The 16,557-nt window shown below is 38.6% G+C and overlaps 1 protein-coding gene across 1 annotated transcript in view; it reads right to left on the reverse strand.

Moving 5' to 3' along the window:
• LOC112043835 (homeobox protein 10) overlaps positions 1-16,557 on the reverse strand; it is a 75,783-nt gene that overhangs the window by 12,809 nt on the left and 46,417 nt on the right. The window lies entirely within an intron of this gene.

A 16,557-nucleotide genomic window follows, 5' to 3' on the forward strand; every position in this document is an offset into this window, starting at 1 on the left:
TATGTGTATGCAGTATGTGGTAGGAACAGGTTTTGCTAATTAGCAAAGCATGTTATAAGCGCACGTGGCCGCTAAACGCTTCTGGCGATATTCGAAAAATACATTAATGGCAGACGACGTAGGTACTCTTATCTGTCTGAAAAACCCTTGGTAGGGAATTCGCTGTCACCGGGGACCCGCCCCGACACGAGTGTATAATCAGAAGACCATAATTTTTTTAAATTTTATTAATTGCCATTCCAATACTTTTTGTATATCTTGTATCTTGTGTAGGTGATATTTTTTAAATAAGTAAGTATTCAGAGTTAAATAACAACTTATCGTACACTCGTAAGTAGCTACGATAAGTTGTTATTTAGGAAAGTCAAAAAAAAAGGTTCGCGCGAAAAACATAACCCTTCTTGCAGTCGAAGAAAAATATTTAGGATTACGAGTAAATTGCTTTATAGGAATCCTTCACACTCAATAATATTCTGAAAATTAAAATGAATATTGCGTATTTCGTGCGATTTTTCGAACAGTAAGCCTTAATCCTTACTCGTGTCTCGTAATTATTACTTTCATATTAGGTTATACGCCGTAGTACGACTGTGGCACGGTAATATTATAAGTACTTAGATACACAATTTAGTGCCGTGATAGACTAGTGGATATAACCTCTGCCTCGGATTTCGGAGGGTCTGGGTTCGAATCTAGTCTAGGACATGCACCTCCAACTTTTTAGTTGTGTGCATTTTAAGAAATTAAATATCACGTGTCTCAAACGGTAAAGGAAAAACATTGTGAGGAAACCTGCATACTAGAGAATTTTCTTAATTCTCTGCGTGTGTGAAGTCCACCAATCCGCATTGGGCCAGCGTGGTGGACTATTGGCCTAACCCCTCTCATTGGGTTGATACTGATGATGATGATGACACAATTTAGTAACTGTGGCAATCTTTTCCTATAGATTAAGAGCGTGTGATAGTTAGATCATCCTCATTTGAAAGCTGAAACCAGACTTCAGATCTTTATCATCTGAGTCTGAATGTTTGTGAGCTCATGCTCATACCATAGTAACTACGGTAGACAATGAAGAGTTTGAACCGTTGTAGCTTTGGGAGATACCAGGATTCAAGGGTAGGTAGGTACATAATACAGAACCGTTTACGAAATCTAAGTAGGTTTTTTTTTAAGCAACTCAGCGCTTGACTACAAATTAAGCCTGATGGTAAGCATTCTTTTTTTGTATTATCGTCAGAGTTAGCACGGAACTGCATGGCATTACATTATGCTAACTGCCTCTAGGGTATTTCCCTTTTCTTTTTCTCCTCTTTTTCCTTTTCTTCCTTTCTTATCATTATTTTCCCGAGCATTTGTGCATATTTCTGCTCGCTTTCAGAAATATGCACAAATGATCAGGAAAATAATGATAAGCATTTATGATGGTAAGCATTTATTGATGGTAAGCATTAATGCGGTCTAAGTTAGAACGCGCTTACCTAAAAGATGCCTATTCACTCTTGTTTTGAAGGTGTTCCAATTATAAGTGTCAGGTACAAGTATACTCGTATAAACAACCGTTTAAATACAAAGTGTATTTCTTATATTCTCACCGACATTTATGAGAAATCTTATCACAATCGTCGTTGCAACAAATTATCCCGTTCCTACTGGGTTTTGAATCCAGGACTTCCTATTTGCAAAGCTATCAATACACCGCATAAGAGAGCTGGTTAAATCGCATGTTGTATACCCTTGAAGTAGCTTTGATGTGAGCAGACAGTGGGTAGAACATAATTTATTAATTCCGCTCCATTTGTTAGGTGGAGTGCTTTTACGTCTACTTGAGAACTTGGCAAATAAACAGCTCGCCATTTAGACAGGTACGAACATGCTTTAGCTCAATCGAAGTGGGGCCGCCATTTCATATCTATTTATTTTATTGTAGACCTGTCACAGTCAGATATTCCTCAATTTAGAAAGGTTGAAAGTTCCAGCCTATGTTCCTACCATAGGTAAGTATCATCATCGTCATCATTCACAACCCATAATCGGTTCACTGTTGAGCACGAGTCTACTCTCAGAATGAGAAGGGTTAGGCCTTAATCCACCGCAGCCCGCACGCTGGCCCAATGCGGATTGGCAGACTTCACACACTTAGAGAATTAAGAAAATTCTCAGGGACGCAGGTTTCCTCACGATGACTTTCCTTCACCGTTTGAGACAAGTGATATTTCATTTCGTAAAATGCATATCGAATTGAAGGCAGAGGTAACAACCAATAACAGATGTGAATGACCGGAATGATGATTGATGGCTCACCGTGCTCTTCGAAGCACGAGGTTGTAATGCCAGTACCTACCACCTATAGGTATCACCCAACTCTTGGCGTAGAGTAGCTTAGGGGATACTTTAGTTAGGGATATTTCGACAAATTCACATGAGTTTTAGTCATTTTAATATTAAAAACAATTTAGCTAAATAATTAGCAAAGTCACTGAACTACTACTACTGAACGGATTTGCATGCGGTTTTCACCAATAGATAGAATTATTCATAAGAAAGGTTTACGCATATAGTTTGTCAAAGAATAGTGTAAATCGATTGAAATATGACGATTATTGTTGGACATGTCGGAAAAACCAACCCTTCGTAACATAAACGTACTTACTGAAGGGCGGGAAAAGTCGCAGATGTTTTTTTTTTTATTCTTTACAAGGTATACCTTGACTACAATCACACCTGATGGTAAGTGATGATTCAGTCTAAGATGGAAGCGGGATAACTTGTTAGGAGGAGGAAGAAAATCCATACCACTTTCAGTTTCTACACGACATCGTACCGGAACGCTAAATTGCTTGGCGGTACGTCTTTGTCGGTAGGGTGGTAACTAGCCACGGCCGAAGCTTCCCACCAGCCAGACCTGGACCAATTAAGAAAACCTCAATCGGCCCAGCAGGGGATCGAACCCAGGACTTCCGTCTTGTAAATCCACCGCGCATACCACTGCGCCACGGAGGCCGTCGAAAATTTTGCTAGTATTATAAATAGGTATCTAACTTTTAAGTATGTTGCGACAAAAAACCTTTCAAGGAAACTTTTCTAAGACTTGAAGCTCAAATTAAATATGAACGCAGTGGAGAGTTGGCAAGTAGTGAAGCGTGCGGTAGACGCAGGTAGCGGCGCACAGCAAGAGGAATAAATAAGTAGAGATAACATCAAAGCCCCGCGAGATGAGCGCCGGATGCTGCATGCTGCAGCTCTCAATACCATACCAGATATAGGAGCACTGGATCAGACACAGAAAAAACACCATTATTTTTTGTTCAGTACCACCTTGAACAATATTTGTACGTATAGTGCTTGCCCTAGTTATAAATCTTCTGTGCGCCACTGCTTTACGATTGGGTACGACATAAGTCCAGTTGTTGGGAATCGTACCCATTATTTTAAGGTTTAGTAAAATAATGGGTAAGCAAAGGAAACTAATGTTACAAAGATTAAATTTTTGTTTGTTTGTTTTTTACAATAGACTCCAAAATTACTGATCCGACTTTAAAATTGCTTTTGCTAATGGAAAGCTACATTATCAAACAGTAATATAGGCTATATTTTATTACTATATTACCCATGGGAATGGAAGTATGCCAGTGAGACCGCGAGGGACTGCTAAGCCTAGATAATAAGTGTAACATTACACGTTTGCGTCTCGGGACGTTCGACAGAAGTGATAACTTAAGCCTGCTACCGTATGGGTGAGAGAAAGGGAAGCCAGACAGAGTGAAGCCGTAACGCGTTACGTTAGAAAGCGGTATACCCTTCCATAAAAAGTTATCATTTCTAAAACGCGTGTTTTAGACCACACAAATGAAGTAAAACTTCTAACTCGCCCTATAAACGTCCGTTCGCCTCGTTCGATTATATTATTCGTAACGCATTCACCAACTTACTCTCCAAGCATGCGTAAACTAGTTTTACTTCAAAAACTACTTTCTATTTACTACTAGAGAACCTAGTATTCTTGTCACCATTCCACGTGGGCATGATTTGTATAGTTATTAGGATAAGTTAGCTTAAGTTCCTTATTGTATTCTTTCTCAATAAAAAAAAAGAGAACCTAATACCTATACCTATAAGATAACTCTGCCAGTTAGAGTAGGTAGGTACATAAAGAATAGCTCTGCCAGTTCCAGCAGCTTGTAGGCCACTACCTTAGCATTTGCAAGTGCATGCGCTTGGCACGGCCCTGGCGCGACTGGCACTTGGCAACACACCAAATTATATATGAAATGGACCGCTTAATAAAACGCCACTTCCTTTGTACACAAGGTTTGACGTGCGCCATATTTATCGGATTTCCCTAATGGCGGCAATTGGCTGGAACATTCGGACAAGGGATATCTGGAGCTAAAAGTTATGCTTCCTTTTAAACGCAAGCAGTTGTGGTTCCTTTGTAACGCAAATTCGAATTTTAAGCACGCTTAGTTTACAGGCACTTTCGAGGTTAGCGAGGTCAAGTTATGTGGTTATTATCATTATCAACCTATATTCGGCTCACTGCTGAGCTCGAATCTCTTCTCAGAATGAGAGGGGTTAGGCCAATAGTCCACCGCGCTGGCCCAATGCGGATTGGCAGACTTCACACACGCATATAATTAAGAAAATTCTCTGGTATGCAGGTTTCCTCACGATGTTTTCCTTCACCGTATGAGACACGTGATATTCAAATTCTTAAAATGCACACAACTGAAAAGATTCGAACCCACATCCTCCGGAATCGGAGGCAGAGGTCATATCCACTGGGCTATCACGGCTCTATGTGGTTATGGTGATAAATAAAGTTGAAAACTTAAAATTAAAGTTACGAGGGTTCTAAATGCGACTTTTATGCTTTTATAACATCTCTTCCAGGAAAGGACTTCCGTTTGCTTATTTCCGCCATTGCTGTGTTCAGGACTGTGTACATGTTATATGTAGGTACGCTTTAGGTAGGCACTTTATATCGTCGCGAACGGCATGATGTCATGCACTATGCGACCAACACACGATCAGTTTTATCGGATGTCCTGCCGTCTGTGGCCATCATTATAGAACATGTTCTTCATACCCTGCAAATGTTAGGTAGGTACTCTGATAATATAGAGTTACTAGCTGACGCCGCGAGGTTTTACCCGTGTGGTTCCCGTTCCCGTAAGAAAACAGGGATAATATATAGCCTTCCTCAATAAATGGGCTATCTAACACAGAAAGAATTTTTCCAATCGGACCAGTAGTTCCTGAGATTAGCGCGTTCAATCAAACAAACAAAAAAACAAACTCTTCAGCTTTATAATATTAGGATAGATAGACGATATTTTTCTAAATAACATCAGCGAAGCGATTAAATTTTAAAATAATATGATACCGGTATCAACAAACAGCTCTAACAAACCAACAACAAAGTCGACTAAGTTTAAAAATATCAACAACAATTAACACATCATCAACCTATAGAGAAAAACCTCTATCTAAAACCGCAATAAAGTTGACGAATACAGAATTAATCGTCATTTTAAAACTCGAATTCATGAATAGCAAACTAAAACATGCGCGCGCGCAGGCACGCCATTGGTCGACGCTATCTAGGTCACGGAATACCGCGCGCTGATTGGCTGCTGATTTCGCAATAATATTTTGGCAGGAAATCAACAAGGCGGAGTTTGTTTGATGATATGTTTTCCGTCAAAATGTTACCAATGATATATTAAAAAAACTGTAGATATGTCACCGCCATGTTTCGAAGCGATAAGATATTTCAGCTTTCATTACTATATTACGTATGTATAGGTACGTATTGTCACTAATATCATACAGGCGAATATGAGTTTGTCTATCACACTTTCACGTATTAACTACTCTACGGATACATATGTCATCAGGATACTTTATATTCCTTTATAGGATTCGTCTAAAAAGAAAACTTTGTTCCCAAGGAATAAAAATATAACTTTGACACGTTCATCATGCTTTAAATTAATTGACAAAGTTTATGGACTAAGCTGTGATAGCCCAGTGGATATGACCTCTGCCTCCGATTCCGGAGGGTGTGGGTTCGAATCCGACCCGGGGCATGCACCTCCAACTTTTCAGTTGTGTGTATATTAATAAATTTAATATCACGTGTCTCAAACGTATGGAAACCTGCATTCCAGAGAATTTTTATTAATTCTCAGCGTGTGTGAAGTCCGCTAATCCGCATTGGGCCAGCGTGGTGGACTGAGGCCTAACCCCTCTCATTCTGAGAGGAGACTCGAGCTCAGCAGTGAGCCGAAAATGGGTTGATAATGAAAATGGACTAACGGACCTAGGGGACACCCTAGGGCAGCGACGTTCGAGTGAAATTTATTTTTTAGGAACTGCAAATTATTCAGGGATATAACCTTGTGATTTGCTTTATAATTATACTAGCTGATGCCGCGTGGTTTCACCCGCGTGGTTCCCGTTCCCGTGGGAATACCGGGATAATATATAGCCTATAGCCTTCATCGATAAATGGACTATCTAACACTGAAAGAATTTTTCAAATCGGACCAGTAGTTCCTGAGATTAGCGCGTTCAATCAAACAAACAAACAAACAAACAAACTCTTCAGCTTTATTATATTAGTATAGATTTATCTACTAAAATTCAGCTAAATTATTTCACCGTTTTTACCATGAAAAGATAACGGTCAGACAAATGGACTTACTTTCGTTGCTTACCTGTTTATTTATATAGGTATACTCGTATGTATGGATTTATTAAATAAAATTATTGACTGCCTACTGCTCATGCTCTGGAGTTGAGAAAAATTATAATTAATTAAACAACCTAGATATTAAGAACTTTGTACAGAAATTAGCGCATAAACAGATAAACCCTACATATGCTATAAGTGAGTTTGTTCTTTTGATTTTGACGAATTTTCGTACAATAGAATTTTGGGGACGACTACATTTGGTTGGAGAAAATGTACGTAGAAATAATTGAAATCTATACTAATATTATAAATCTGAAGAGTTTGTTTGTTTGATTGAACGCGCTAATCTCAGGAACTACTGGTCCGATTTGAAAAATTATTTCAGTGTTTTTTTAGATAGCCCATTTACCGAAGAAGGTTATAAGCTATCAATTATTTCCGTATTCTTACGGGAACGGGAACCACGCGGGTGAAAACGCGCCTCGTCAGCTAGTAATATATAAAGCTGAAAAGTTTGTTTGTTTGAACGCGCTAATCTCAGGAACTACTGGTCTGATTTGAAAAATTATTTCAGTGTTAGATAGCCCATTTATCGAGGAAGGCTATATATTATATATTAACCCCGTATTCCTACGGAAACGGGAACCACGCGTCAGCTAGTATTGAATAAATTTAAATATAAAATGCAATGTGATTCAAGTTTTTTTCACATTATAACCATTTAAAAAAAAATTTAAACCACTGATCGTTCAGATATTTAGTATAATGGCTGCAACAAAAGCTGGAACAACTAAGGCCGAAGTCCACCAATTAAGCAGCGCTATCAAACGCAGCCGCAATTAACGCTAAGTAAACGAATAGCGCGCGTGTATCATCAATTAAGGCGCGTGTTACCGCATTTTTATGCAAATGCTGCGCGCCGGTGGTCCCGGGTTCACAGCCCGGTGTTGTCGCAGTGTCTACATTATGTACGATACTCAGTGGCGGATTTACAAACGACATTATACACCTTAAGTACATTTTTAGCAAAAGTTAATGAGTGGGCTTAGACACTTTTCATTTAAGGGAAAAAGGATGATAAGATCAAGGATAGTGATCCTATAACTTCAGTGTCTTAATCAGAAATGTCTAGATGGACCAGTATTAACATAATAATACTGCCGCCTCTATGAAATTTGATACTTCAATTCACAATTATAACTATTAATTTATTTTTGACATTAAATATGCAACTTTTAATATTCTAGTACTGTACTTACTTACTATTAAAAAATATTTTTATTTAATTTTAAAAATTCTTATATAATTATAGCCTGCTGAGCATGCTTAGCCTGCTGGTAAGACCACCACTGCCTTAACTTACAAATATTAACGTTTTTTTGGAAACGTTTTAATAAAAGCTTTGTGGAGTTCTCTAGAGAAAGACCAGACACAATATAATTAATTTATTAGTAAGAGCGATAAGTTTGTTAGTAAAATTTAACAGGTCTAGAATGCACTTTTATGTAATCACGTCTCAAAAAAATATGAAAATAAGTTTTTCAATCTAGTAATAATCAACGATAATGAACTATTTAAGAACATTAAAAAAAAGTATCAACCAGCCTATTGAAGACCATTTAAAAAAAGTGTCAACTAGCCTATTAATATGGACAGATATCATGATAGTTGTGTTGTTAGTAGGTTATCGTGGGCCATTTGATTGGTCCATCAACTAGAAAAGGTCTCAGCTCAACCGCTGAGCATCTAGAGTGCAGACACTCAGCGCTGAGTAGCCAGACCCAATTAGCGTCCACTAGTTATCGTCCACTCATCAGCGTCCACTGCTTGTTTCTTTGCGCTATTTACAGCTAAGAGCACCGAAATTTGGCTCCGCGATGGCCATTTGCCGATTTTTAATTGCATATTTTGTAATGGCGCTAACGAGAAGCTGCGCCTTCCCCGCCTGTATCTCTATCTACCCTCTATTTATATGTATCTGTAGACAATAGATATAATTTAACCTCTAAGAATAAATATAGGTAATCCATTTGGAATGTTGAATCAACTATTATTGTTCCGATAGTTCTTTCAGTCAATGGTCCTATAGCGAAAAGCTTCAACCATCACCTTAAGAAGCTTTCGCTTAACTGTTGGATCAAGAGTCGGATTCATAAGGCAGTGATTATTGAGACGGCGCGTATTGTGAGGAGGTTCCTCACTCTGGAGCCCTGACCACCGGTTGCTTGGGCACTCAAATGTCCCGCAGCGGGAGGGTTAAATTTTTTTTTATAAGTTTTTAACATTTTTTTTTATATTTTGTATGTATAACATTGATAAAAATTAAAAAAAGGAGAAATAAATAAATGAGAGAGAATAAAAATTTTTTTAGACAACTAGAAGTTTGTAGTGGTTAATTGTGAAATGGAAATTTAGCTAAGAAACAATTAATTATTGATTAAAATCAATAAACGAATGAAACTTTAGAAGTAACTTTAATTTTACAGAGCGGTACTGCGGGTCAAATTGACCCTGTAATAAGGGGAATACCACAAAACCTTGACTTCTTGAATATATTCATCTCCGTTTAATACTAAGCCAATTTCAAGTCATGCTTTACCGTGACTGAACCGAGAGCAAAAAAGAAACTAGCTACAAGTTCCACCAACGACCTAAGATAAACACCTCAAAACTCAGCTACATTGCAACGAATAGCGGATACGCTCACAACAATCCGGGCATATCCGCCGTATCCGCATCCGCAGACATCCGCCGCATCCGCACCCACAGACATCCGCAACATCCGCAACATCCGCGGCGATCGATCAACCGCACGTCAATCACGTATCTGCGGTGCTTAGGAACGCGGTCACACAATTACAACGTGTCGGTTAGTGAATTATAGCTAGCTAGCGTCAATAGAGTAGTTGACTCATATATATAATTCAATATAAACAATATTAATTTCGTATTAATTAAACATGGAAGTAGGGTCCGAAATATATCGGTATTATTTAATAAAAGTTAAGGATTCCATCATCATTGTCAACCCATATTTGGCTAACTGCTAAACACGAGTCTCCACTTAAAACGAGAGAGGTTAGGCCAATAGTCCATTACGCTGGTCCAATGCGGATTGGCAGACTGCAGGTTTCCTCGCGATGTTTTCCTTCACCGTTTGAGACACGTGATATTTAATTTCTTAAAAAAAAAATTATTCAAATCGGTCGGTTCGAGTAATCAGGTAACATACATACAAAAAAAATACATACATACAGACGAATTGAGAACCTCCTCCTTTTTTTGAAGTCGGTTAAAAATGCACACAACTGAAAAGTTGGAGGTGCATGCCTCGGACCAGATTTGAACCCACACCCTGCGGAATCGGAGGCAGAGGTCATACCGCTGGGCTATCACGGCTCTAATACCTACATACTTTGTTTTTTTAAATAATTTCAAAATATTCAAAATATTGTTACATTATATCTTTCTACACTAACTATTACTGTCTACATTAAAAATTAATATTTTATTATTATAGTAGTTCATACAAAAACAAAATCGTTAATGACTTGACTTGACTTGAGATTTCCCAATGTGAGTCACACCTTTTGCAGTTACTGAAAGACTGATCAACACTACGATTAAGTAAGCCGCTAAAGTAACTTTTGATTAATTTTAAAAGAAATGAATACTTTATGAATACCAATCTTAAAATAAAAGAGTCGTTTTCCTGCAAACCGTTTGAAACACTGATCAATTTGCCAAGATTCGACCCCCCCGCGCACACCTTCCCTCCCTCCTTTCGCACCCCGCAGCGAATGCTGAGTTACGAGTACAGTGTAATTTGATCCCTGTAACACTTACTTTATTACGTCAAAAGGAATCGCTGCCCTAGGGTTGTCAACATTCGTAAAAAATTTTTTTTTTTCACCACGTGATCTGAACCGCGTACCTATTCTTGTGGGAATAAAATATAGTCATGTTCATCAGGGATAATGTAGTTCTAATTGTGAATGAATTTCTCATGCAATGCAACAAACAAACAATGAAATGTTTCCTTCTTACAATATTAGTAAAGACAAAATAGATACTTCTGTACACAGCATATTATAAAACAAACTCGCTTTCCGCCGTCTGTACCAACGTTTAGATAACTAAACTACGCAACGGATTTTACTGCAGGTTTCATCATTAAATTGAGTCCAGAAGGCCTATAAGTTATATGAAATTCGTGGAAAATAATGTGTCTTACATTATTTTCCACGAAGGCGTTCATTAGTAATACATATTTTATTTGATGTGACTTTTCGTCTACTTTGTAATTTAACCTTTCCAAAATATTTTGTAATTTTTTCACCATAAATCGACATAGCGACAACCCTATTAATCCCCGTAATAGACACAATTTAAACGGCAAGTCATCATTAAAATAAAAGCGTAGGTAACTCGCCCCGGCCTCCCCCGGGCGTGCGCTATCACCATCGAGGGGAGACCGGGGTCCGACGCACCGTGTATTGTTCGCGGGCAATTATTGTAGGGTGACTTCATTAGAGGTTTGGAAAGCTTTTGCAAACTACTTTGCGAATTTTTGATCATTACAAATATCACGTTATTTCCCTTCACTATGCACCTTTTATATTATTGTATGATTAAATAAATATAAACATTGTAGTGTGTGTGTACTTAACATCTCAAAGAGGCTGTCCACCACCTGTCTTCAGAGGATCCTCGAGTACTTCGGCCACATTGCCAGGAGAGAAGGAGATAGCTTAGAGAAACTAGTGATCACTGGCAAAGTGGAAAGAAATATACCTCGAGGACGTAGCCCGATGCGTTTGTCCGACCAAATCCGCGCCACTCTCGACACTAAAGTACACGAGTCTCTACCAGTCCCGAAAAGCCGAGCCACATGGCGCGACGTCGTGAAGAAGCAGGCTTGCGTCACGACCCTCAGTAATGAGAAATACGACGCATAGAGGAGTGAGTGTATCAACATCTTATACTCTCTGATATCCTGGTATCCTGGTATCCTGGTAATCCTCTTTACGTGACGATTTGTACAATGACCATGGTACCACCATGCTCATTTCACCCGCCAAGGTCTGCTCTGTCACGGTCGAAGCCAGAAGGCTTTGCCGTTGTAATATCTATGTCTCGTCAGGCGATAGGCGTATAATTGTAAAAGCTACTTTCTTTCTGATTGTAGTGTCGTAGGCTCCTTAATGGAACCTCAGTGGCGTTATATCAAGGGTTTTGAGCGAGCGCAAGAGCATTGCTTGATTTGGTCGACTCCCCACCAGGTGGACCGATGTCATCAAGCGAGTCGCAGGGATTTGCTGGATGCAGGATCGTGATGTTTGGAAGTCCCTACAAAAGGCCTGCCAGTGAAAGTCCATCAACTGATTTGATGATGATGATGATGAACGCACATCGAAAGCCAAACGGACTTTCCAGAAAAGATCAACTATAACTAACACGTAGCATGGAATGTTATGTTGGTATTAACATGTATCAATAACATTTTTCAAGAAATACTAAAATACACGCGAGTGCGGATCAAATCGTCATTTGATCTGAGCAGATCCGCTCCGAAGTCCGAACATCACAACACGTCGCAGGCGAGTGTTTCGCGGAACCGTGTGTCGACAGCGAGACACGAGGCTTAGAAGAATCCGATCTTGTGTGCTGAGTATGTATAAATATGTAAAGCTTGTGCTACACTGCACTTGGAAACACGACGTTAAAGCTTTAAAATTGAATCTTACGTTATCTGAAAGATTCATTCCTCGATATATTTTTTTCACAAGGTAACATAAGCCCAATCCAATTTAGGTCCCTACTCGTATCAATATCAACCTATATTCGGCTCACTGCTAAGCTCGAGTCTCCTCGAAGGAGTCCAGAATGAGAGGGGTAAGGAAAATAGTCCACCATCGCTGGCCCAATGCGGATTGGCAGACATCACACCCGCAGAGAATTAAGAAAATTCTCTGGTATGCGGGTTTGCTCACGATGTTTTTACTTCACCGTTTGAGACACGTGAAATTTAATTTCTTAAAATGCACACAATCGATTAGATCGTGATCTACTCGTATACCTATGCAGACATTTTAATTTTTAAATTTTTTTTTCTCATAAAATACACATTCGTATTGCCTTTAGAGTAAAAAACTTTGTTGCCTCTTACAAGTACCGGTATGCATTCAATATACGAGGATTATGGTTTTCAAAGTCAAAATCAGTAAAAGTATTCTTGCAAAAGTATGCATGTCTGTAACAAATCCCACTCGGAAAATCATTTAGTAAGTTTTTAATTTTAGTTGACAAATTAAAAAAAAATTTAACATCTCATAAGAAAATCAAAATTGCTATTAAATGCTAAAATAATGTTATAAAGAGGTAAATTGGTATTGTAGGGGGTATTCTGGGTTTACTAAATCTACTTTAAAAGTTCTTTTACTACTAGAGAGTCACATTATTTGTGAGTGTCATAGGCTATATAGTATTCCCGTATTCTCACAGGAACGGAAACTACGCGGGTGCTAGTAATAGATATTTTATTTAACTATGATATTATGTCTCTCTGTACATTATTAACACTAGTGAAGCTCTATACGAACAAACTTTAACACAAAACCCGTTTAGCACTCGGCTTAACTATTTTCAGTTGATAAATCACGTTGACACTTCAAAGTAAATAAAATTATTTTCTAATCATCACCAGACATAGCTTAGCTTTGCGTGGACACTCAGCTCAACGTTTCACCTCGCCTATACTGTCGAATGTAATTTGACAAGCGTTGGTCCGTTAATAGCTGTTTTCTCGCTACAACTATGTATGCATCTTCTCGTGAAATATGTTGGGATTTTCAACACTTTATTTTATATTCACGCTAGGAATAGCCTTTCGTCGTAGTGATTAGGTGATTATGAAGTGTTTGGGAGAACATCACTACAAGCAAAACTAAGTGTAGTATTTATCTGTCTGTTGAACGGATTTACATCCAGTATACACTAATAGACAGTGATTTATGAAGAGGCATTTAGGCATACGTAAAATATTGTTTTCCGTTATCTACAAAAATCAAACTTATTTATCTGAAGTAGGCTTCTATAAAAGCATTTTTGAAAGTCAAGTCTATTAGTGTGTAGGTACTAGGTGGTCTTTGGTACTAAAATATTATTTGATGGATTTTCATTCTGAGAAAAAATATAAAGATTTTTTGGGTGATTGAGTGAGTGAATGAGTCGGGTGACGTTGTATCACGTGAGTTTTAGTCGTGTTCCATAATAAATTAATACAAATGGATGATGTTTTTTTACATTATCTATCTTCTGTACTAATATTATAAAGTTTGTTTGTTTGGTTGAACGCGCTTATCGCAAGAACTAGTGGCCCGATTTAAAAATTCTTTCAGTGTTAGATAGCCCATTTATCATGGAAGACTATAGGCTATAATTTATCCCCGTATTCTTGCGGGAACAAGAACCATGCGTGTAAAACCGCGCGGTGGTCTATACTAGTCTGAAATATAATAGGGCTTAAAGTATGAAATTGCCGTTTTATTGCAATAGGTTTTTTGAATTGACATAGAATGTTCATGGTTTGAGGTTTTCGAATTCGAATGAAACTTTTTTCAAATGGTTTCTATGATGTTCTTTTTTTAAAAAATGTGAAACATTTGAATATCGGCTTTCAATTGTTTTTGTTATTTAATTTAGACATGTAAGTGTAAGTGTTGAAGAGGGGTCTACTAATGAACGCACCGTGCGATTTTGGTTTAAACGCTTTCGTGATGGAAATTTCGACTTAAAGAATGAGCCACGAGGAAGACCGCCCACACAGGTGAAAAACGATGAATTAAGAGAGATAGTGGAAGCCGATCCTAGTCAAACTACCCAGGAATTAACGGCATGGTTTAACGTTACCTTACCCACAATATTGACTAACTTGCGTCAAATCAATAAAATAAAAAAATACGAAAAATGGGTGCCTCATGATTTGACTGATTTGCAAAAAGAAACGCGTGTTGAAACTTGTGTTGCCTTGTTGGCCCGGTACAGAAATGAAGGAATATCGAATTGTAACATGTGATGAAAAGTGGATTCTTTATGATAACCGGAAAAGAAAAATGCAATGGCTAACCCCAGGTCAAATGCAATAAAATGGTAATGGTAACTGTTTGGTGGTCTTAGCATGGTGTTATTCACTATAGTTTTCTCCTATCTGGTCAAGCAATAACGGCAGATATCTATTGTGGCGAACTCCGAACCGTGTTGACAAAACTAGCAGTTAAACAGCCCCGACTCATGAATCGATCTTCACCATTATTGCTCCACGACAACGCGAGAAACCATTTTAACCCTTCAGGAACTGCAGTTAGAAACTATTCGTCATCCTCCGTATTCACCAGACCTTGCTCCAACGGACTACCATTTTTTTTCGTGATTTGGACAATTATCTACGTGACAAGAAGTTTTCTTCCCAGGAGGCAGTACAAAAAGCGTTCACACAGTTTGTGCAGTCTTGATCGTCGGAGTTCTATCGCAAAGGCATTAATGACCTTTCCATTAGATGGCAGCAATGTATAGATAATAATGGCAACTATTTTGATGAAATAAATTTGTTAAAAATTAAAAAATAAACAATTTAGATTTTCAGTACAAATCGGCAATTTCATACTTTAACCCCTAATATTTACGAAGCTGATTACTTTTAGACTACATAAAACAACACTGTCATTCAATGTACAAGAACCAGGGGATATGGTCATAATTCGTGACCATGTGGTCAGGAATTGATTTTCCCGGTTCAAGGATTTTCGACGCCAATCGCTCGATGTAGTCACCCTTGTGGCATGCGTGTTAAGACAATCTCCCAACTTAGACTTATCATACTAATGAGTTATTACGAGATATAAATATATCTGTCATCAGTCCGCCAGTGATACATGACCACTTACCGCGAAGTGCACCGCCGCAGTTAATTTCGAGTTACGAGCCGCCTACAACTTTAATTTTTTTTTTATTATTATCTACAAGTTAGTCCATGACTACAATCTTGATGATGCAATCTAAGATAGAATCTGGCTAACTTGTTAGGAGAGATGAAAATCCCTTACGGTTTCTACACGACATCGTAACGGAACGCTTAATCGCTTGGAGATACGCCTTGGTCGATAGGATGGTAACTAGCTACAGCCGAAGCTTCCCACGAGCCCGTCCTGGACCAATTAAGAAAACCGCAATCGGCCCAGCCGGGGATCGAACCCAGTACCTCCGTCTTGTAAGTCCACCGCACACACTACTGCACCCCGGAGGTCATCTACTCACCCTGTGAGTCTTTACTCATACTGTCATGATAGAGTACTTCTTTTCTCGAACTCTCTGACGCAGTCAGTAGTGCAGTGGTTCTCAACAGAGAAACCCTGGGTTCGATTTCTAGCTCGGGTCAGTTCAGGATTAAATATTCATTTCTAAATTGGCTCAGGTCTAGTCTGGTGGTAGGCTTCGGCCGTAGCTAGTTACTACCTTACAGGCTAAGGCGTACCGCCAAGCGATTTAGACTGATTAAACCGCTAGGTCTTTAATCACTTTAGACCAATATAGACCTAGGACTCAAACCCAGGGCCCACGGGGTCGGACTATAAGATACTGAGCTATTTTATTGTAACAAATCAGTTTAATTGGTGTTACACCTCGTAGAGCACCCGGTTGTTAACATAACATCTGATCTAGACCGTTAAGAAAACATTATCACACAAAACCCGCCAACCTGCATTGAAATAACATGGCGAGTCTTAGCTCCATACCCCCTCACCTATAACGAAGGAGGTCACTTGTAATGGGTAGTTAAACTAATGATGAATATTTCA

This window comes from Bicyclus anynana, chromosome 22, assembly GCF_947172395.1.
Source record: "Bicyclus anynana chromosome 22, ilBicAnyn1.1, whole genome shotgun sequence".
Classification (NCBI taxonomy): Eukaryota; Metazoa; Arthropoda; class Insecta; order Lepidoptera; family Nymphalidae; genus Bicyclus; species Bicyclus anynana.